This window comes from Anser brachyrhynchus (genome assembly GCF_964034855.1).
Source record: "Anser brachyrhynchus genome assembly, chromosome: 1".
Classification (NCBI taxonomy): Eukaryota; Metazoa; Chordata; class Aves; order Anseriformes; family Anatidae; genus Anser; species Anser brachyrhynchus.
Window position 1 is genome coordinate 12,277,783 of NC_137694.1, and position 23,062 is coordinate 12,300,844.

General features: G+C 36.4%; 1 protein-coding gene across 12 annotated transcripts in view; it reads left to right on the forward strand.

Moving 5' to 3' along the window:
• The window catches only part of MAGI2 (membrane associated guanylate kinase, WW and PDZ domain containing 2), an 817,299-nt gene that overhangs the window by 248,931 nt on the left and 545,306 nt on the right, over window positions 1-23,062 (forward strand). The window lies entirely within an intron of this gene.

A 23,062-nucleotide genomic window follows, 5' to 3' on the forward strand; every position in this document is an offset into this window, starting at 1 on the left:
AAGGTCAAGCGATGTTAGCATGAATCAGTTAGACATGGATATGATGTCCATATATTTAGTTTCCTTTACAGGAGTCTGTGTTTTATGCATTAATATGTTGTTTTACATTTTTCTGGCTGGCTGGCTCAGAAATTCCTGTTTTGGCAACTTAAGAAAGATCTTTTATTTGTCACTCTTTTGTTCTTTTGCTTCAGAAACAAAGATTTTTTTTTTTTCATAAGGCATTCAGTTTAAGATGTTTCACAAGGCAGGTATGCTGTGAAAGAAAGGATTAAAATGTATCTAAACCACTGGACAATGTTATGCTGTGTGGCCATAAATGGTTCAGATCTGAGGATAGGGCTTTTGTAAGAGTTTGACTATTCATAAAGTGGAAAGTAACAAATCAGCCAACCATTTTAGTAATCCTTCAACAAGTTATTTTCTCTGTTCTGATACATACAGTAATCTTAATAGGTCTTCCTGGTGCAACAGACCATGAACTGAAGTTCATAATATTAACTTGTACTGTGTCATCTAAATCACCATACTCCTGCCAGAAGCACACTGCAAAAATAGTTTTGCAGTAAAAGACAAAGAACAATGGTTGAGTCATACATGGGTCACTACAGAAACATTTGGAAAAAAAAAAAAAAAAAGGTGTTTCCAACTAATAGTTGTTGTGCAGAACTCCTCGATTTAAAGTCATTCTTTCTGTCAGTAGCTTCTGTAGAAAAATAACAGGGTATAAGTTTTGCACAAATGTTAGAAGTTACGGAACTGGAAAGATGACTTACTAGAATTCATGCATATTTTATTTCTTTTTATAGCTCACTTTCTGCCCCTCCAAAACAGCTTCAAATAGATTCTCCAGTGACTCCTGAGTCTTTACTCTAAAGGTGATTTTTTACATTGTTTTTGATAGGATAAAGTGCATCTGTATGTCTGCTTTATTCAGTGTTCTTAATGCTCTCAGGAAAATGGCAATTCTGTTGACAGATTTTTTTTTTTCTTAAAATTTCTTCAGATAAAACATTTGGAAGACTAATCCAGACAGATTTAGGATCAAATTCTGATTTCGGTCACTCTGCTACGTAATATAGCACAGACAGATTTAACATTTCAGTAGATACCTGAAAAGAATGACTTCAACAATCCCAGTTTCTGTGTCACTTCATCTCTGTTGTGTCCCAAGTTCTGAATCCTGTATGGAGTCAAACTGATATTCTCAGTACAACACAAGAAAAAACAAACAAACAAACAAACAAAGACTTCAGAGCACAACAGCTTATTCATTTTCCATCTCTTATTCTAAAAACAAATTTAAAATGATTTTTTATGGATATTTTGGCAAATTTTGGTTGATAGGTTGGTTAGGCAACTGTCCCATCATGAAATCTAATTAGGAATTATGCCTTTTTATTATTATTATTAGTTTTAAGAGTGAAAATCGATGTATTGGAAGGAGTGGTGAGGCTATTGGTAAAAAGCATTGAAGTAAGGAAAAATAAATTCACTGCTGTCACTCTTTTCAGACACTTTGGTTTCTGAATACTTGTGCCACATTTTCCTTTGTTAGCCTCACAAAAAAATCTTTATTCTTTCTTACTGCTCTTTCAAATCCCACTTCCCTGTCTGGACTTTATCCTGTCCTAAGGCATGTCTACAGCCGCGTAGTGCAAACTCACCCTGCAGAGCTGCAGCTGTTCTAGCTCAGGCAGTGGAAGTGATATCACTGTCACACCTTCTGTTGGGCACATCAGCCTGGCTGAAAAGCAGAACTTGCAACATGAACACAGCTTTGTGCTGTTGCAGCTGCATCTAGCTCAGGTCTGTTTGTGCTCTACGGTGCACTACAGAGGTCCTGGGTGGACTTCTCTCATTTTAAGCAGGTAAAAGTTAGACCTGTTAGTCTCAGCCCCTCTATTGGCATTGGAAAGAAACAGGCTGTCCAAGACAGTCATTCGCCCACCTCTGACATCTATTTTAGTACTGCATGATTGTACCCACCTCACTGTGTTAACTGCAAAAGGAGACCAAATGAGTAGTTCAGGCTGGATGTCTGACTCTCAGCAGATAGCTGAAGATGAATCAGATTTGCTCTATGTTACCATTTAATTTATCCCCAGTAAGTGAAGAATGGAAGACCAGTGGGGCTGCAAAAGTCATGAATCCCTCAGCTTCAGTAGTTTCAATTTTAATTCCCCTTTTTCATTATCTGTAGCATTTATTCCCTGGCAATTCAGAATGATATCAGGGAGTCCTTGAAGAGAATAAAAACTAAAAGAAATTGAAAGGAAGTAGTGGTGTACGACAGTGGAAAAAGGAAGGGCAATAAGGACCAGGACCAATGGCACAGGTAGCCCAGAGCCCAGTCCTGGGCAAGCAGCTCTACGTGGCCATGTGTGAGCTGGGGTTGGACCACATGAACTCCAGAGGGCCCTGCCAGCCTCAGCCGTCCTGTGTTTCTGTGTTTTCCATAAGAATTGTGAATAGACCAGGTGGTGCCCTGCCCCACGGAGCACAGCCAAAAGTCAGCTCTCTGCTTCTGTGGCCTGCTTGGTGTTTGTAACTTCAGAAAATTAGGCACGGGTATCTTCTTTTAAGAAATACATGCCTCAAGTTTCATAACTGTCCTAAAGGATTTTTGAAGGGAACTTGAAATGTATAGCCTCAGAGATAACAGTGCTGGTGGTTTTTTACTATTAATAGAGAAGTGAAAAATGACAAGGAGCAGAAGTGGGGACAAAACCAAATGGCTAAGAAGTAGAATAAAAACAAATTGATTTAGTGACATAATGTATCTTCTCTGCAATTCTCATTCCCCTGTGTTATATTCAGGATTAGGAAGATTGTGAGCTATAATGCTGTTTTACTTTGGAGAAGAGAGTATGGGGAGAACCAAACCAACTGACGGGAATTATGCTAACAACCTAACACCTCTACTTTTATACAGTTGAATATATGAGATTGTAAAATGATTGGCTTAGAGACAACCAGAGATTGTATGTCTACAGGTATCGTAAAACTCTTATTACAAAGAATACCCAAGACTTTTGTGAGACTCGTCAAAACATTTTAAAAAGTCTTTCTGTAGCAGCACAACAATTTTCTTTTCGTTAAAGTATAGCATGCTGCGGCTGAAACTTAGTAATGTGAAACACCACAGAGATATTTTGCTGCAAAGATATTCATGTGCAAATCACAGTTTATGAAGCAGAGTAGCAGATTATCTGTGAAATGTGATTTTACTCATTTTCTGTAGGTATGTGTAGAATTAGAATTTCCAAACAGAGTAAATTTAGCATTTGCATGGTCCAGAATGCAACTTCATAAACATGCTGTTTTTACAAATTGCTTTTAAATGGTGGTTTCAAATGCAGAGGCTGGTGAATGATCTACTCGGATAGCACCTCAGCAGGAACTTATTAGACAGCCCAGGAGGTGCATACTAAAACTGATTTCATCCTGTGGAGGGGAGGACAGCATTATTCTAATTGACCTTCAGCACATAAAATACAAATAATTTTTTTTGACCATCTAACATAGGTCCAGAAACAAGGGAAAGAACACAAGATTTTATTTTAAAAATGCAAAAATGTACTTTACTAGATACTTAGCTTTCTCGTGCTTCTAACATTTTCAAGGTAGCCTTAATATCAAAATAAAGAACTATATTGGTCTCTTTATAGGCTTTAATCACTTGTTAGATGTTCATTCTTGCAGAGAAAAGTCATTCATACTACTGAGAGATAAGGGAAGTTCCACTGATTTTCAGCACATCTCTTCAACTTCTAAGGCACTCTCCTGCAGTGGACACAGTGCTCATAACCAGCTTGGCTCTGTCCCAGGAATCCTGGTTTGGATGATGGTTTTCAAAGACCAACATCAGCTACAGCACTGCAATATGTAGAGTCTTATTTTTAAGAAGCTTACTACACTTTCCACTGATGCTCTGTGTCTTCTAAGGAAAGTAAGTTGGAAAGGAATGTTTTGTTTCAAGAAATGGATTTTCCAAATTTTTTTCTGAAGTAATATATGATATTGTAATAAATGGAAGACCATTACTGAATAATGATACCATTTACAATCCAAACTTAGATTCAAAAAAGTGTCAATTCAGTTGACCAGCTTAGCAGTGTTTCAGATGTGGGGAGACACGTTCTGTAATTTAGAGCATAGGCTAGGAAAAGCAGAGAAATGTTATTGTTAGTGTATGCTGAGAGAAATGGATTGAAAAAAAAGTATTGTTATACTGGATAATAAAAGATCTCCTTCTGTGAGCATTGACTGCTGTATCTTCCTTTTTAGAGAGACTTTTCGAAGGATCTGCAGAAAAACAGATATGAAAATTAAATTATGCTCTTATTTAGACAAATCCTATGTTAAGTAGAATGTCTAATATAATCTTGTTAACCAGAGCGGTCTTCTGTCTTCTGCAGTATGACAAAAGGAATTCGGAAATTTCAACAAGCATCTTGTGTTCATTAGAATAATTTTCTCATTGTTTTGTTCTACTAATCAGCAATACATATTTTCGTCTATAAGCATAGTAATTTTTGAGCTATCTACAGTTAGTGCTTTAGGGGGAAAAAAAATACTAACTGCAATAACATTTGCCTTAGCAAAAAGTATCGTAAAAAGTATATCCCTAGAGTGTAAGAAAAATGTTAATGTTAGACAATTAAGCCTTCAGAACCGGTGAAATGCCAGTTAAGGTTGAATGAATAGCATTAACTCTGTCCCTTGTGCACATATACATTCTGATATTACTTAATGATGTGATTGCTTACAGTTTATCACTTAATATTTTATAAAGCTACATATTTGTCTTGTGCAGCTTTAGCTCTGTCTCTGTTATTAGGTATAGCTAATACTTGCAGAAATTTTAAAAATGAAAGGGAGCTGATTTGCTATTGGATTTCCCATTATGTGCCCAATTTAAGGTGGATACGTAAGTGGAAATTTAAGTGGAGTTTGTTTTGCATCAGATTTATAAAAATCTTCACTATTTGGGGCTTTCAGTACCTATAAACTTTAGTCACATAGGTGAAAATTATAGAAGTATATAAGTAGGTTGAAATGAGATATTTTAGAGATTTTTTTGTGGCAAATCCAGTTTTCATATAGGAACTAATGCACTAGATGTAATTCTTTATTTTTTTTGTTGTTGTTAGTTTTATCATACCCTTTTTTTTTTTTTTGTCTTATGATACTGAATTTTCCTAGGCCCAGATCAGCAATAATATTTAGTCATCCACACCCTATTTTTGTGCCTGACTTTGTAATCACAGTAAATACCACTGTCTTTTCATATATTTCCTTAGAGCATATTTTATAGTGGTCACCTGTGCCAATGAGCAGTGTAACTAATGGTGTTATAAATTATTTCCTACTTTGCTTTGTAATTGTTCAACATTTTCCTTTTGCTAAAGAGTTGTCTTGCATTTTGTCTTTTTCTGTGTTCTGTGACTGCCAGTTGGAAGAACATTACCATTGAAAGCGTTCTTGTTCTGATGCTGAAATACTCTTAAATATACAGTATTCTATAGGCAGTGTAAAAAAACTAGGGGACTTTTCAGAAGAGTTGAGTGTTGATTTCAAATGGTCCCTGTAAACAGACATTAAACTCCCCCCAGTTTCATTTGTGGTGCAGTCACAGGTGTGCTTTGTTGGTGAGTGAGTGGGGAGACTGTGTGCAGCTTCACTCGGTTCTTTAGGTGTGATGTAGACAAATTAGGAATGAGCTGCAGGGAAAAGCTTCCAGGAGATAAAAACAGAGAAATTCTGTTCCTTGGGTTGTTCAGATTAACAATAACAGAAATAAATAAATAAATAAATAAATAAATAAATGGGAAAGTGTTGAGAGGAGAGGGGAGGGGAGGGGAGGGGAGGGGAGGGGAGGGGAGGGGAGGGGAGGGGAGGGGAGGGGAGGGGAGGGGAGGGGAGGGGAGGGGAGGGGAGGGGAGGGGAGAGGAGGGGAGGGGAGGGGAGAGGAGAGGAGGGGAGGGGAGAGGAGAGGAGAGGAGAGGAGAGGAGAGGAGAGGAGAGGAGAGGAGAGGAGAGGAGAGGAGAGGAGAGGAGAGGAGAGGAGAGGAGAGGAGAGGAGAGGAGAGGAGAGGAGAGGAGAGGAGAGGAGAGGAGAGGAGAGGAGAGGAGAGGAGAGGAGAGGAGAGGAGAGGAGAGGAGAGGAGAGGAGAGGAGAGGAGAGGAGAGGAGAGGAGAGGAGAGGAGAGGAGAGGAGAGGAGAGGAGAGGAGAGGAGAGGAGAGGAGAGGAGAGGAGAGGAGAGGAGAGGAGAGGAGAGGAGAGGAGAGGAGAGGAGAGGAGAGGAGAGGAGAGGAGAGGAGAGAGGAGAGAGGGCTTTTTTTTTTCTCTCTTTTTTTTTTTTTTTCCATGTATCTATTTTAGGTATTTCATTGCTGTAGATAAAGATACTCTATCCAAAGGACCGGAAACTGAAGTCAGAGACATTCAAATTAAGATTAAGGTACAATGTTTTAAGAGTAAGGCCAAATGAACTGCCAAAGAAAGACGGGGTTCTCCCTCGTTTCTCATCATCAAGCCTGTAGATCTTTATCGTAAGTGCTGTAGCAAACATAAATTAATAGGCTTAACGGGGTCACTGGCTGAAATAGTATGTCCTGCAGCATGTAGGAGTCCAGACTAAATGATCTAATATTTTTGTCTGACCTTGAACATCAAGTATTAATATATGTAATTTTAAAATATAACTGCATGCGTTTGGCCAGCTTTGAAGAGGTGTATGGTCTCTCCAAACCTGCAACCATCAAATTAAAAATCTAACATCTCTGTGTGGTGCTTTTCAATTCCCCACATTTGTGATCCAGAAATTCAGAAGATGCAATTTGCCTTAAAACATGAAATTAAAAATAAATAAATAAATAAATAAAATAAAAAGAGAAATACTAAATTTGTCTCATGTGCTTGGTTCCATGTTTACAGACATACAAATTGCTCAGTGACATTTTTCTAACCCAATCATTGTTTAAGTAGCCCTTGGCAGCCTGGCTACTTTGAATCTGAAACTCTGAATAAATTATTTATTATATCTAGTATTTTTCAGTAATGTTTTTCTTTTTCATGGTGTAACAACTGGCTGCTATCCCTAAATACATCATTTTCCCCCTTGTGGTATTCTATTTTGGGCACAAATTAACAAATGGATGAATAATAAAAATAAAAAACTGAAAGTAGCAGTAGTATTGATTATCTCTTCAGGTACTTGTCAGGGCAAAAGATAACCTTTATGTGTTGCCTATAGAAGAAAAGTGAAAAGCAAGAGGTATAGCATACATTAGTATAGCATGAAAAGAAAGATTTGATAAAACAGGATAAACCTAGTTGCAATGACAGATGCAGTTTATATTATTATCAAAACAACTCTAATTTATTAATGGTAGTGATTTATTCCCAGCACAAATTAATCAAATTTTGTATAATCATTGTAAACTAAATTCCTCTGAACTGTTATTGAAAAAGTTGTAAATAAAACTGGAACTTGATTTAGTCACTGCTTTCATCAAAACACTCAGTGAAATGTCTATGTACATTATACATTGCATATCCACAGCTGTTGGATGGGGAAATGATATCTGTGGTCATTGCAAAGTTTGTTCCCCACAGTTCAGAAAGCAAATGTGGGTGCATAAGCACTAGCATTCATTCTGACCAAGAGTGTTCTTTTGAAGTAAATATCCCAATATCCCACTTGTTCACATTTTAATTCACTCTGTGGATCAGTCTCACAGGATCTGTACTTGGTTCGTTCTGGATAAGGCTCAACAAGGAAGTGACCAACTGTGTGTGATCACTCCTTCCGTGGGACTAGGCGAGTACAAGTACAAAGTAACTCACCTAAAGTCTGGATTTTGGGTCTTCAATTGTTTTGTTCTACCACTTTGCAGCCATCACACTGCACTATTTGCTAATGTAGGTAGATCCTTTCTTTAACCTTTCACAAATCATGCAGTATTAATTGATACTTTTCAGAGGTACTAAGGCAGTATCCTCAGATGTTAGCTTTCCTCTTGGTTTTCCTTGACACAGAGCATTCCCTTTATCGTTGAGATATCTGCAAGCAAAAAAAGCCAGTAATTCTATGACTGATACCTTTCTGAATTAGGGTATCTGCCAGCTCTTCCTCGACAACTGAGGAATTAGTATGTCTTCTGTGTGTTCCTTAGGAACAGAGACAGATCCTTTTTTCCTGGTACCTTTGGTCTTTTGCTGATTAGGAAGATGACTGTAGACTGCAGTATAGTAGACACTACTCTACTCAATTTTATTTGAAATTTTCTCTGTTCCATTTGTTTTATTAAAATACTAAATATCAGAGGCCTTTGTGGAATACCTCTGAATTCACCTCATGAATAAGACCATAGCTACAGCTGAAGTCTGTCTTGAAACAACAATCTAGTCTTTCTGATGACTTGTTCTAAGCTTCAACCAGCATTATACATTTAGAAATTTCTTGATTTGCACTTCCCTCTCCTTCTCAGTTAAAATAGGAGAGTTCCTCAGCCCTAGGCACTCCCTGTCAGGAGCTCACTGTTTTGATGTAGACAGCTAGTGCTGAGTCTGATTTAAATTACTCAGGCTAGCTTACTGAGATCATAAATACAAGTGTGAATGCATTTTTTTTTTTCAGGATTCCTCATGTATCTATACGTCCAACATGTTTCAACTGAAGCCTAACTCTTTACCAGACCTGCTAATATATAAAAGGTCAATAGGTAGGACATGCTGTCTATAAATATTGATCCCCAAACCACATCATCCTTTCAGATTCCCACACAGTTTCTGAGGACTTCAAATAGTGTAAGTCCAATACAGTCTTTCAGTTCTTTTATCATACAAATTAACATACTTTTCTTGTGGTATCACTTGGCAGCTCAAGGAGCTTTCAGAAAGCAATCTTAACATTCAAATCAAAAGCTTAGCATGTTTTTCTATGCAGTCTGGAGGAATTCCTGAAACAAAAAACTCTTTCTTAAAGTATCAAATGTATATCAAATGATATAGTTCATTTACTGCATTCACTATGTGTAGAAAACAATTGTTTCTCCCTGTGCTATGTTGATCCCTCCTTCTCTATACTCCTAAGGCAACAGAGAGATTTGCAGAGTCCTTTAATCTAACCCTCTGGGTTCATCTCCACTATATCTGCTCTGACACCTAATACTCCAAAAACTGAATGCAGACCCACTTTGGTATAAGCTTTATTAGAGCTTAATAGTATAGGATGAATAAACAATCTAACTTGTACCCTAGAATTGTTCTGCGTGCAAGATGCAAGTCCACTGTGTATCCCAGAAGGCCTCACAGTAGCACTTTACAATGTATAAAGACAAAACAATTTAAGCTGACTGCTGAAGTTCTTCTGGTTCCTATCAGTCTTTACATGTGTAGAAGAGAATCATGAGATGAACAGAAGTTTTTCTTCACCGTTGCTACATAAGGATCCAAGAGTCTGGCACTTCACTCTTTTACACTCCTTTGTTGATTGCAATCTTATAGAAACAGAAAACGTTTAGTAACTTTTTGATTAAAAACAATAAATCTCTCCATTATCTCTGCATGCTGGTTTAATACTGTTGAGCTTTTTTTTTTTTTAAAAAAAACAACAACAACAACAAATCGCTGTCATTTCTTATATGGTGTTTTATATGGTGTTGAGCTTATTTTTGGTTTATTGGGTCTGTAGCACTAAAAGGAAGTGGAACTGGGAAAGTACAGACCTGATATTTTATGAGGTGTGAATCAAAATCTCAACAGAGATAGGTAGGTGAAATTATAGGCACATCCTCTTTGACAATATTCACATCTGAAGCACCTTTATGGCTTTGTACCATATGCACACTGATATTGACCTTAACATCCACAGATAAAGATGGAAATGTGTAGCTATTAATCCACACCTCAGTAGCTTGCCAAATTCTTTATTGTCGCATGATTTTAGCCCACTAGTTTTCTGTTTTAATTAAGTAACAACAACTGTGAAAATGTAATAAATTCTGTATGAACAGCTGAGCGTACTTCTGAACTCTAGGCTGTATTGATTTCAGTCTAGTAGATCATAGCCATGGGGACAATGTGCCTGAAGGGTAAAAAAAAGTAAACCTAGAACTCTGTCATCTCGCTTTTATTCTCTGTTGTGACACCCTCCTGCTTCTGGGGATGCAGAGTGAGCAATTTTAGTCCAGCTGTAATCCTGTGTTCTGTGGCTCAGCATACTGGGGCATCACAGAAGTGCAGCAGCGGTCTCTTTCCCAGAGGTTGAGGGCATCGCTTCTCTGCGGGCAAAGTGCGTGATCGTGCTGCAGTACCCACCATCTGCCTGCCTGGAGCTCCTGGGAACAGGAGCATTTTATTTCTGTGTTGAAATATATTATGTAAGTCCACATATTTTGCACAATGTAATTTTGCACAATGTGCAGTGTCTCTTTTGGTCATTTGTATTTCCCAGCCGTGCTAATTAGATCAGCACAAGGGGACTCAGCTAACCAACTGAGACCGTCCCAGAATAAACAGCTTCTTCACGCACTATGCAGCTGGTCCAGTGCTCAAAAACCAAGTGCTGTCCTTTATGCTAAAGTGCTGTACACAAAAGTACCCTTGATTGCCTAAAGACATTTCTATATTTTCTGAGCTTAGCAACATACAGTAATTTGAAAGTGCTTATTGTCCTTGCAGAGGCTTTTTTTCTTTTCTTTTTTTTTTCTTTTACTTACTTTTTATTTGGAAAATCAAACCTAGTTTTGTAACTGTTTGAGAACAAGGTATTTTGAAACTACTTTGTCTTTGTGCACTGCGATTCTGCTATTGTTGACTGATACAGAGACATTAGTTCATGCTGTCCATTGTCCCTGCATAGAAGTGAAGAATGGCATTGCTGTTTCATAGAAAACAGTGAGCAGTAAGTACAAAGAAATAATTTGCTTGGTCATCCACAAATCTCTCTGTTGTATCTTTGGTGTTTATTCTTTCTGTGTGTGTACGTGTGTGTTTTTTCTTTGTATTTTATCCTGCTAGCTTTTTCTCTATATATGAAAGCAGGAGGGACTGTAGGAATTGCATTCTAAGTGAATGATTCAGAGGCAGTTAGAGAAGATGTCTGCCCTGCCCTATTGCAGGAGTTAGAGCATCCAGGCTCTGATGTCAGGTGTTTTATTTCTTCCTTTATCTTGCCAAAATGTTTGCCAAAGACAGATCGCTAAGCATAAAAGCCCAGAGCTTGATGCAGAACAATATTTCCTCTGATCTGAAATGCCCTGATACCTGTAGCTGAGAGTTTGAGCAAGTCCAGAGGAGGCCACGAGGATGATCAGAGGGCTGGAGCACCTCTCCTGTGACGACAGGCTGAGAGAACTGGGGATGTTCAGCCTGGAGAAGAGAAGGCTCTGGGGAGAGCCTTCTCTTGCAGCCTTTCTGTATTTAAAGGGGCCTTATAAAAAAGATGGAAACAAATTTTTATTTGGGCACATAGTTATAGGACAAAGGGAAATGGTTTTAAACTAAAAGGGGAAAATTAGATTAGATGTTAGGAGGAAATTCTTCACTGTAAGTGGGATGAGGCACTGGAAGAGGTTGCCCAGAGAAGCTGTGGATGCCCCATCCCTGGAAGTGTTCAAGGCCAGGTTGGATGGGGCTTTGGGCAACTTGGTCTGGTGGGAGGTGTCCCTGCCCATGGCAGGGGGTTGGAAGTAGATGCGGTACCTTCCAACCCAAACCACTCTATGACTCTATGAATATTGCAGGATTTAATTAATTCGCAAGTAAGCAAAATATCAAAGAAAGTTGTAGTGGCATTCTGTAGCAAACCCAATGCACGGTGTTATTCAGTACTAGTAGGGGCTCAACAACTTCATTTAAATTTTTCATATTGCAGTGTGACTCAACATTTTACCAAAACTTACGCTGCTTTGATTGTACATTTCCTGCACATCTTTGAAGCTTGACTAGGGTAATGGATTATGTCAGAAAATACTTTGAATGGGCTTTACATTAAGGTAACAGATAGCATCTGTCAAGGTCTTGTGCTACTATAGCTAATAAGTTTGTCACAATAAAAAGATGCTTAACCGACAAATTAGTGCTTTTTGAACCTTCCTTCAAAACCACACAACCCCTTGGCTTATTTGGATCTTTTCTTTCTTTCTCAAACTCAGACTTATTCTTTATGCCATTCTTTTAATTACTAGTATTAATTGTTAATTAATCTTGAAAGATTATTAATTGCATTATAAGACTGCACAATGAATGGTGAGGCTTTAGATGTCTTCCAGAAAGAAAATAGGACTACCTGTGCCTTGTTCTCCAGACATTTTAAAAAGTGGATGCTTATTTCGTAATAGATTTTTATAGCTATATCTAGTGTTTTGTTTTTTTTTTAACATTAGTTTTGTAGTGAAATTATATGCTATTTCCAATTTATATATAATTTATATATATATATTATATATATATTTATTATATAATTTATTTATATATTTATTTATATATTTATTTTTATTTTTATTTTTATTTTATATATTTATTTTTATTTATTATATAATTTATTTATATATATATATATATATTTTTTTTTTTTTTTCCTGACAGTCCCCTAGGTAATATTTAAGCATCCTGGATTCCTTAGAGGAATGGACATGCCAGTCAGGGAAAGAAAACTGCATTTTGGTTAAAAGCTCTAATTCACAAGCCAGTGTGAAATTAAAATCCTGAATAATATATAGCCTTAGAAATATGTATGCTGTACTTTCAATGGGATTAACAGTGCAGTTCTAAATACTATGTCCAGTGTTCCACTGCTTGTCTAGTTATTTCAAGATGGTATCACTATGGATTTCAAGCTGAAAGGTGCATCACACAGAAATTAAACAGAGAGGACCATGTCAGTTAATTGTTCTGAGCACTTCCATGTGTATAAAGCAGGAGGACACCTTCTCAGCCTCCTGATTATTGACGTTTTATATTGTCTTTATTTCTCATTACTGAAAAAATAGCTATAAAGCACCTCCCTTTATAATCTTTTTAGTGCATTACTCTTGATATGAATGCCATGAAACTTGATTCAGGAAACCAGATTTCAGGGTGAAAGACACACATCTGATAACATATATATATATATATACACGTGTGCAATTCAGTTTCAGAGATTAGCAATAATTTTTTGAATCCTGCTTTCAAAGTTCAGTTTATCTATTGGAAATTGAGTTTGCACTTCATAAATATCATGAGTATAAAGTCTGCAAAATGGTGTTCTGCTATTTATGCAACAAGCTATTAGAAAATCAGGAAATAATGTATTATCATAGTGATTTTTCTCAGTACATTATGGGTTCAGACTGAGATGCTGTAAAGACTTTAAAAATCTGGGCACCCATGACTCAGATACTAACTTAAATCACACTTTTTAACTATTATTAGAACTCATATGGTTGTAACCTCTGTGAGCTTGCTTTCTTCATAAATTTTGTTACTGGGATTTACCCAGAGTAATCTTTCTCTTTTAAAAAATGTCAGCACACCATTCACAGCCTATTAATATGGCAATATTATTTCCAGAAATAAGGAAAATAAGTCTCTATCTCAAGCAATTAAAATTATATAGCTATGATTTAAATAGAATATCTTTCATATAATTCAGGTCTGGTAAAACTACGCCACTATTCCAATCCAGTTTTTCATATTTTATTCAAATAATTGTCAAACCTTGAAGTTCTACCAAAGAACACGAAGAAGATAAAACTAAAAGAGTACTAGAGAAAAAGAACATTTGTGTCCCTAGTAGATGAACTGCCATCTTACTGCTGTATTCGTAGAAAAGAGGAGTATTAACCAGAACAGTAACTTTTCCATTAAAAGTGAAAAGCTGTCTACTTGTAAAAGGAGATGGTTTTACCTGTCACAAAGCAAGAACAGGAAAATATTTCTCCATAGTAAGACAATTCTGGAACACATTCTTGTTCTCCTTTTGCTTGAATAATGAAACCGGTAAAATATGATTCTATCTTCTTGATAAAGTAAGACCGATGATGTATCTGCGTAGCTCTCAGAACAGTTTTTTAGGAGGAAGCAGCCCAGAAAGGAGCCCTGAGAGGACTGTAGAGGCTCTGGATTTGTAGAGCAGATGTGGCTTTGGGTAGACATAAGTGTAGGTTGTTGGTTCCTGAGAACTGTCTGAACGTGTTCTTCCTGCAGGTATTCTGAGCATTAGAGTTGCTTCTCCACCAGCTGACACCAAGAGAGGCATCAGGGTTTCTCTGTTAGCTTACTTGCCTTTACAGCACTGAGAATTAAGCTGACACAATAAGACATAATTTGTACCCAGCCAGAATGAATGAGCACACATATCACCATTATTATATATCAGAGATTAATGCTGCCTTTGAGCTTTTCTAGAGAAGTCAATTTGTAACTGTATTTTTCTAACAAGCATGTCAGTAAGCAGCACACAGAGAGAAGCATGTTTTTTTTTTTTTTTCCAAATATATGCATGTTTAAGTTAATATTCTGGTATTGTTTGATTAAAAAATAAAATTCTTACATCTTTATGACTTCTTGTTCCTTTGGTTAACTTGTCTATTGGGCATTTGTGGCTAATGTGGATTTTCCTAGAATTCAAAACAGCTTCCTAGCAATATATCCAGCCCAAATAACAATATAAATATTTTTTCTGAAGCTAGAAGAAACCTTATTAGTCCTATTCAAATGTTTTTTGTATGCTATAGTCAATCTCTGGTTAAGCTTGTTCTGTGAGTTTTCAGCTTTATGTGCCATCAATTTTCAGAGAAGTTTTGTCTTTAGAAGAATATCTGTAAGATGCTTTATTTCCCTATTGCAACTTTTCTTGTTGCAGTCAGTTCAGAGCTTTCTATCACTTTCTATGGGACCTGTATTTGGGAGTTAGGCTGCTTAACAAACAGTGGCTGTAACAAGATTCAAGCCCCGTTGAGGTACCCTTTGTCCAAATAAAAAGATACCTATGACTGAGAGCTTCTGACTACTGGGAAGAAAGTAGGGACTATTTGAAGAATTTTGTATATGTGTTCAAATTTCAAGATGAGAAGTGTATCCTGGGCTCTGACAAGCTTTCAGTGCCATTTTTGACATTCTCACTTTGTAAGTAAATGCATAATCCTTTACAATGTAGTGTTTGTCAAAAACATCTGTAGAGGTAATTATTTCCCTTGTAGTAAGTCTTGTAGGAACAATTACAGCCTTTTAAATATCTCAGTAGCAATCATTAATGTTTACGTGTAAGTTATCAGTCAAATCAACGATATACTGGAGGCACCTACAAACAGCTCTGTTCCATAATTAGGAAGTGTTGCTTTAGTGAATTTCAAAAACAGAGTAAATGGCAGTTCATTTCCAGACAGCCTTTGTAGAGAAGCAGTAGCAGCATTCTAATATATATATATATATTTTTAGATTTATTTATACACCTACTAACTAGAACATGGAAGAAAAAAACATTAGTCTTCTGAAAGTAAAATGCCCAAACTGTCCTGTCAGTAGCATGAATTATAGCTCTTTTTTTTTTTTTTTTTTTTTTTGCCAGCCAGTTATATCATGGTATTTCCCAGATACTCCAGTCAAGAACTGCAAAGCACCTCTACAGAGCAGAGCTACAAAATGATTTTACTATTTAAATGGCAGTTCTCTGAGGTTAAAGCCAATGTTGCATGCAGACTCTGGTTCCTGCAACTGGTTTTTAAACAATGGAAGCCTGTTTCTGTAGCCCTGACTGGAGATCTATTATTTTAATAAGAGCTGAAGCTCACTAATCTGAGACAAGGTACAAAATGCAGGTGCTTTTGACTCAGCTGACACAGTCTCCCACTGACACAGTCTCCCAGTATTGTGCAGGCCATGTTTTTGCTTCTGGCATACTGCAAACTTAGAGTTCAAGTCTTATATTTCAAATATAGGCTTAAGGTTAGCCACAAAACAAAGAAAATAATTCCACACAAGATATACTTTCACATTATTTTAAGGGTCACTCTTCCCCTGGCCTCCACCTTTTGCTGCTGTGGGGTGTCCCATTGTTGTAGTCCTTACTCAGACTGCCCCAGTAGCACCTGCCTGAGGATGGGTGTCAGAGGGCATTGAACCAAACCCAAGTTGTCCTCAGGCAGCGACGATACTTCCATCCTCAGCAAGGCAGAAAGTTGAGTTAGGTCAGAGAGTATTAAAACCTCAGCTTGTCTCTTAGTCCAGGAAGAGCAGGAGGAGCACATCTCCTACAGACATTAGGGAATTGCTACTTGTATATAGACATACATCCATATCTAAGTGCTAAGGGACCTGTTGTGGAGAAATTTTTTCATTGTTTGGCTAGATTTTGTTGTTTTATTAATACAGTCTACATTCTGTACCATCCCTATGCAATTTGTCCTACAAGGATATCAAATCCTTAAATTTGAAATGCTAGGAGGGGGCTATAAAAGGTGGAATCTAAGGATGGAAATGTTGGGGGGGTGTGGGGGCACAAAATATGTGTAAGTGATATATAATACAAAAGATCAATAAGCAAAAAAAAAAAAAGTAATATCAATACAATAAAGAGAAAAGGAAAGGCTACAAAATAATCGGCTATTAAAAGAGAAGGCCATTTCCCAATTAATAAACTAAATCTCAATGTCTTTCATCATATTTGATGCATAGAGAGCCCCATGATCTATTATTTTCCGAAGTCTTTACTCTTGAAATTTACATAGATCTCCAGTAAAGGATCATGAAATTGAATTTATTGGTGTAGTTCCAAGTATGAAAGAAATTAATTTTCTTCCTGAGAAGTCTAATTTTCCTTTAAAATTCCCACTTGTTTCTTTGTCCCGCTTTATCTTACTACATATTTCACCGTGATGATAGCTCACCCCTGATGTTTTGAGATTTGCCAGATAAGATGTCTGATGGCAGACTTGGCTGAAGGTAGTAGTGGAAGACAGACAAAAGTTCAAAGAAGACCCACAGAGTTTAATGTAGGGATAGAAAAGCTTTAAAGATTAAAATGTACAATCTTCAGCTAATGACTGGAATGTAATACATGCTTCTTGCAATTTACTAAAGTGTTGTTGTACTGTTTTCAGAATACTGTTAGAGTACTTACAGAATACTGTAAGAGATTATATACTTTACCTGGAAACCTGAAGTAACTAACAGGGTTGAATATACAATGATAAGTGAAGTGCCAAAATTCATATTTATATTCCTCTGAGTACTAGGTAGTTCTGTTGAGAATATTTTCCTTTAAATAATAGACTTAGCTGCAGGCTGCATTTTAATAACCAATCCTTATAAAATCAAATCCAGAGTTTGTGTTATTACTTTGTAATATTCATAATGATTTTATTTTTTGTTACTGTTAAAAAAATAAAAAATAAAACAAATCGTTTCATGCTAGTTCTGAAATGTTATATGCATGTTATCTTTATTGATCATGTACTCAGTAGGACATTTGTTTAAGACGTTTGTAGTACAAACACTAGCAATTCATATGAACGGTGTTAATCATCAGGTCTCCATTAATTAATACTTTCTTATGGATATTTTTTTGAGGTTTATTGCTAGAAAGTATCATTCAACTAATGAAAAAAATGTCTAGTGAGTATATTTTATCTCTTGTTCACAAACTTAGTTATGGGTTAGGTGGAGCTCTCGGGAGAGGAGAACATTACTCTTCTGAGAGGGCCATCTGGGGAAAAAGCTTTGAGAGAAGAGGAGATGTGACAGTTAATGTTTTTTTTTGTTTTGTTTTGTTTGTTTGTTTGTTTTAAGTTTAAAATCTTTTCAATTACTTTAGCAGTGAAAAGTCAGTCATGTTTTGGAGTCCTGGCTGACATGGACTTTCTCTCTGCTATGTACTGCCAGTCCCCCACCACTGCTCAAGTTTGCTTTGCTGCATTTAATTGCAAACAAAACAACTAATGTTTTACTGATTTATTTTTATTTTATTATTATTATTTATTATTATTATTATTATTATCATTATTATTGCTTATACAAGCCTCAAGTGGTGGTGGTTAGGAGAAAAGGACTGGAGGAGGAATTATAGGTCACTCCAGGTTAGGCCTTATATGCCAGAATGAAAATGTCATAGAAATTTTTTGTAGGTGTGTGGGCAAGATGTCACTGAATTGATGGAGATTACTGAAAGAAGTTGTATATGATAATTTCAGGTATTCTGAATTCTCACTGGACCATTTCCAAAAATATTCAGAAATGAGCAATTAAACCATATGCTCAGGTTTTTATTCATGATGGTCTTGATTTTCTTTATAGAGCCATGACAGGGTCACAAAAAATACTTCTTGCAGCCACTGCCATGGACAAAAGACTTTTTAATCTCATCAGTGGGGAAAAGAACAAATACACTAGATGTTCCTGTTTAAACAAAGTCCTTTAGGCTAATGAATAAAGAAATCATTTGGGCTAATAATAATTAGTCAGTAATTTGGGCCAATGATTGAAAGGTCAGTTGGATCATCTGTGAATGCAAGAGAAGTTAGTCTGGCATGCACCAAACCATGTCTTTTACTGAAGAGGTAAAGAAAAAAATCATCAAATGCCCAGGGAGGCACATCACACTAGTAATCTAAAATTCCAGATTACACCTGAATTTGGGGGTTATTCGAGTCAGTTAGTCCTGCTCAAACTGGTGAAAGCCTATTAAGCCTATTAAGCCAGAGCTTTTGAGCTGGCCAAATATAGGTGTCCCATATTTACAGTCAGAATTGGGAGCTTGTTGAAAACAAGGGGAGACATGGATTCATGCAAGTAGGGCTATAGAAGAAGGGAGGTAGTTTATACTAAAAAAAAGATGTTTGTTCATTTTTGCAAGGTAAATGCCCTAAGTTATTTCTTTTACTTTTCTCAGACACAGGTCATGTACTATCTAATCTAGATATGAGAGGTTTGCTTACTCATAGATTTTTCAAACCAGAAGTATTTATAGAATCTAGGGAAGCTGAAATATTTTCAAGGCAAATTATTCTTGGTTGAGATGTAATGATTATACTGTTAAAAAACAAGCAAACAAACAAACAAAAAACAATGGAGCACACCAGATTTTGGGAATTCACTAAAATGTTATGAGAAGAGATGAGAAGGTGAGAAAACATCAATAGGTGAATATCGTTGAGAAGTTATAACCATAAAAATTGTGTTAAGTATAAGAAAAAATATTTAGAGGTGACAGTGGGAACAACAAGAGGGATGTTCATGTTTTGCAAGTAGTCCATCACTGAAAAATAAAATACTCCATCTGAAACATCTGTGGTATACCGAATGGAAAGTTACAAACAAAACAAAACAAAACAAATTCCCTGCAATATTTAGGGCTAGAGAAAATTATAGCCCTCCTTACATTTATCTCTGTCATTTTCTCAGAAATGGCAATTACCTTCTTCAGTTTTGAATCTTTTAATGAGCTGCAAACTGTTCAATATCCTTTTGTATGCATGTTCTTTATTGTATTTCTTTTTTGATTGGGCTTTGCTGCTAAATTTTGAGAAGGGAAGGAAACTTGACATTAATATATTAAAACTATAAAAAGATATACTTTACTCATTAAATTCATGAGTAAAATATGCAAACAGAGCATTTTTCAGTTCAACCAAGTGGTATCTACTTTTATGATCTATGGAGTCAAATTCATTCTTGGTTATGAGTTTGCCATCATGATTGGTATCTGCACCTAAAACATACATTATGAAAGAGATCATTACTGAAAGTATTTAATTCACATCCTATATTTCCCAGCTAGCAAAGCAATGGGATTCATTGGAGTGAATGAAACTGAAGCCTCAAGCCAGGAAAAAGAAAAAAAAAACACCCCACATGGCTGCAAGCTGGTGAATGCTTGTTGCAAAGTTATCAGCCTCCTCCTGTGGCAGCAGCCAAAGAACATTTTTAATTATGGTCTCTGGATTGGGTTTTTAAAGCTTGTGCTGTGTAATACCACTGACATACAATGGCTCTTCCTTTCACTGTCACACACAGCGAGCAGGATGCAGCCTTCGTAAACTCCTCGTTTCTGAGCTCTTTCTTGTGAGCTGTTGTTGAGCTGCCTTAGGGCTGGTGGCACGACACTATGGGCACCGGCAGCCTCTGAGCATCTCTCTGAGGTGCTCCACTGTGGACCTCAGGGAATAACAGAAAACCACAGGCTTAGGTTCATGTCTGGATTTTTTCAACATCTCAGTGGTTTTAAATGTACTGTGAAAAGAGAAAATTGAAAAAAGAGAAAGTTGAATTTTCCAGAAATCATGTCCTGGGTACCTGACACTTGTCTAAATGGACTGCAAATGGATTGCCCCACTAATTAGTGGCGTGGTGTTACTTTCTGTAAAAACAGTGACTGCTGTTTTCTGACTGCTTCCCTTTCTTCCAACTTATTGATAATGCCACTAAATTTCATTTTTCCTGTGACAGTGAACCAACGAATATGATTTTCAATCTGTTGTTTCAACCTTTTGAAGGACTTAGTCCTATTATTTTTCCTTCTCCTGTCATGTTATTTTTGATTTCTCTATTCTGTAACATGAGATCTAGTTCAGTGCTGTTAAATCAAGGCTGTTTTACATTCTTGTGAATCACTATGGTTTCTTAGGGCCCCAAACTACAGACGTTACATTTTCTTCTGCTTGTACTTTAAAAGGATCAGGCTGCTCAAAAGTTCCTGTCCAGCATTATAAATATCTGGAAAGCACATCTGGAGTCAAATCAGATATGCTTTTGACAAGCATCTGTTAGGGAAGAAAAACATAAGAGTGACAACTGGGGGAATGAATTAAAAATATTGCATCTGCTGTTCAGGACTCTGGAGCTATTTTATTTTTCATACTTTCTAAGATTTAAAATTCATTGTTATACCAGATTCAACAAAAGGGTAGCTTATGCCCAAAGAACTGAAAAATGTCAATTAGGTGAGAAAACAATGAGTTTTGAAGAAGGAAATTTGTCGATAGTACATGTACTGTCTGTAGTTCATCTGACTGCTCTTTAAAATAGACTTTGCTCCTGTTAGCATATATACTCAGATAACGAGAATGATTGCATATGTTTCACTTCTGCTAAGAAGCTGGCAAGGTTTTTGTTTGTTTGTTTGTTTGTTTTTCCCCTCCTGCATGATGTTCAAGTCTTACTTTTGTTACAAACTTTTGCATTTTAATGTGTGTAACCGAAACAAGGCTGTAGACTCCTCGTCTTGTAAATATATGTTTTTATAATCCAGTTTGGAATAAGCATTTAGGCAAAAATATCAGGTGACTCTTTATGAAGTGCTTAGGAGGTTTTAGTGCATTTGTTAACACACAGTGAAGTAAATGGCTGTGTTTGAAACAAAATAAAAAATCACTTAGAGGGTCAGAAATCTGTGTAGACTCCTAAACTTACTTATGTCATAAGTGGAATGATTCAGGTTTATGTCAGTGGGCAGGCTACAGCTGTTGTTCTTGAGCTGGCATTTTCTCAGGCTGCCAGAAAGCATCTGCATCACTGGGCATGTTCTGTATATTAGAGCAAGAAGAGCAAGAGCTGCAGGACCTTTATTCTCTGCAGCCGATCAGAAAGGACAGCAAAATCCAATCAGGAGCAGAATGTCTTTCTGCAGCCTCCTCTAGCCTTCACCTCCACTGAAATCTTGTTAAAAAAATAGCAGGAGTAAGGATGGTCTGGTCTGCAAAGACAGCTCGTTGCGAGAAAAAGGGTTAGGGGTACCAAAGTAGTGGGCTAAGTGGCTCAGCCTGGATCCTGGAACAACAGAGATCTGTATGGGGGTTCTCAGCATCTGGGAACTGGACACACAGGTATTTTTTTGTGTCTATTATGAGTGCGGGATGTTTTTTTGTATTTCTTTTTTTTTTCGTCTTTTTTTTTATTATTATTAAAGTCTGCTGGTTTTTGCCTTGAGCTAAGGATGATGGAAATTATTTATAAGCTTTTGATAAACCTGGCACAAAAGGTTTTGAAGTTATTGACAAAGAGCAACAATAATAAGATTATGGACTTGTAATTGAGAGATAAATAAGAATAGCTGCAAGGAGAAATATATTTTAATTTATAACCATTTGTGCTCTTCAGTGACTTTCAAATAATTTGGTGGGAATATTATTTGTTCCTTTTTACAGGAAAATCTTTAGAGAGTCCAAGTCAATAAGACATTTGGCAGGTGTTTCAATAGCAAATGCCATTTAAAAAGTATTTTAAGGTTGAATTTATGAAGCAACAAGTTAGAGAGCTATCTGATTACAATTTCTCATCTTGGCAATACGTCTCAGAACTCAGTGTTGTAACGATTTCCCATACTTTTCTTATGTCAATATTTCAGAGAAGGAAGAAATGCAGTTATTTATAGAATTTTTCCCGTAATTATAAATATGATCCATACTCCAGGTTAAAAGAAATGGAGAGAAAATATATCAGGAAATATTTATTAATCATGTTAGATTATATAAATATATATATACCTGTAATAGTGGACCGAGATACACCAGTCATTAGCTAAACAATACTTTTAGTTGTTTTCTTCTGAATTTATGGTAAAAATGGCAAATACTGGGTTTTAAACTCAATTCTTTTTTCCACATTTGTTTGCAGTGCTATCCTAAGATGTTATATTACTAAAGACTCTTTTCAGTGGTAGAAATAAAATATGTACCCTTGTTTGCTATGGTGTCTTTTTCATATGTGAGCACTGTTAGAAATCAATAACAAAATATTTTATCATATTTGTATGGTCATAAATTACAGATAATAGCTAGTTTAACTGTGTTTTATTTTGGTTAGACTTGTATTGAAAACACTGAACACTGCAGAGATATTTTAAACATTTTTTTGGATCAATAAATAGGTAGAAAATTGGTCCATGGTCACAGGGAACATAATACCTAATAATGTGTTATACAGATATATATGCATGTCACTATGTAATAATAATGTTACCAGTTGTGCAGGAAAAAAAAAAAAAAAAGACACTTCACTGTATTTTCCCAACTGTACAGCTTTAGCCAATTATCATTAGCTGTTTTTAACCTTTACAGTAGTCAGTACTA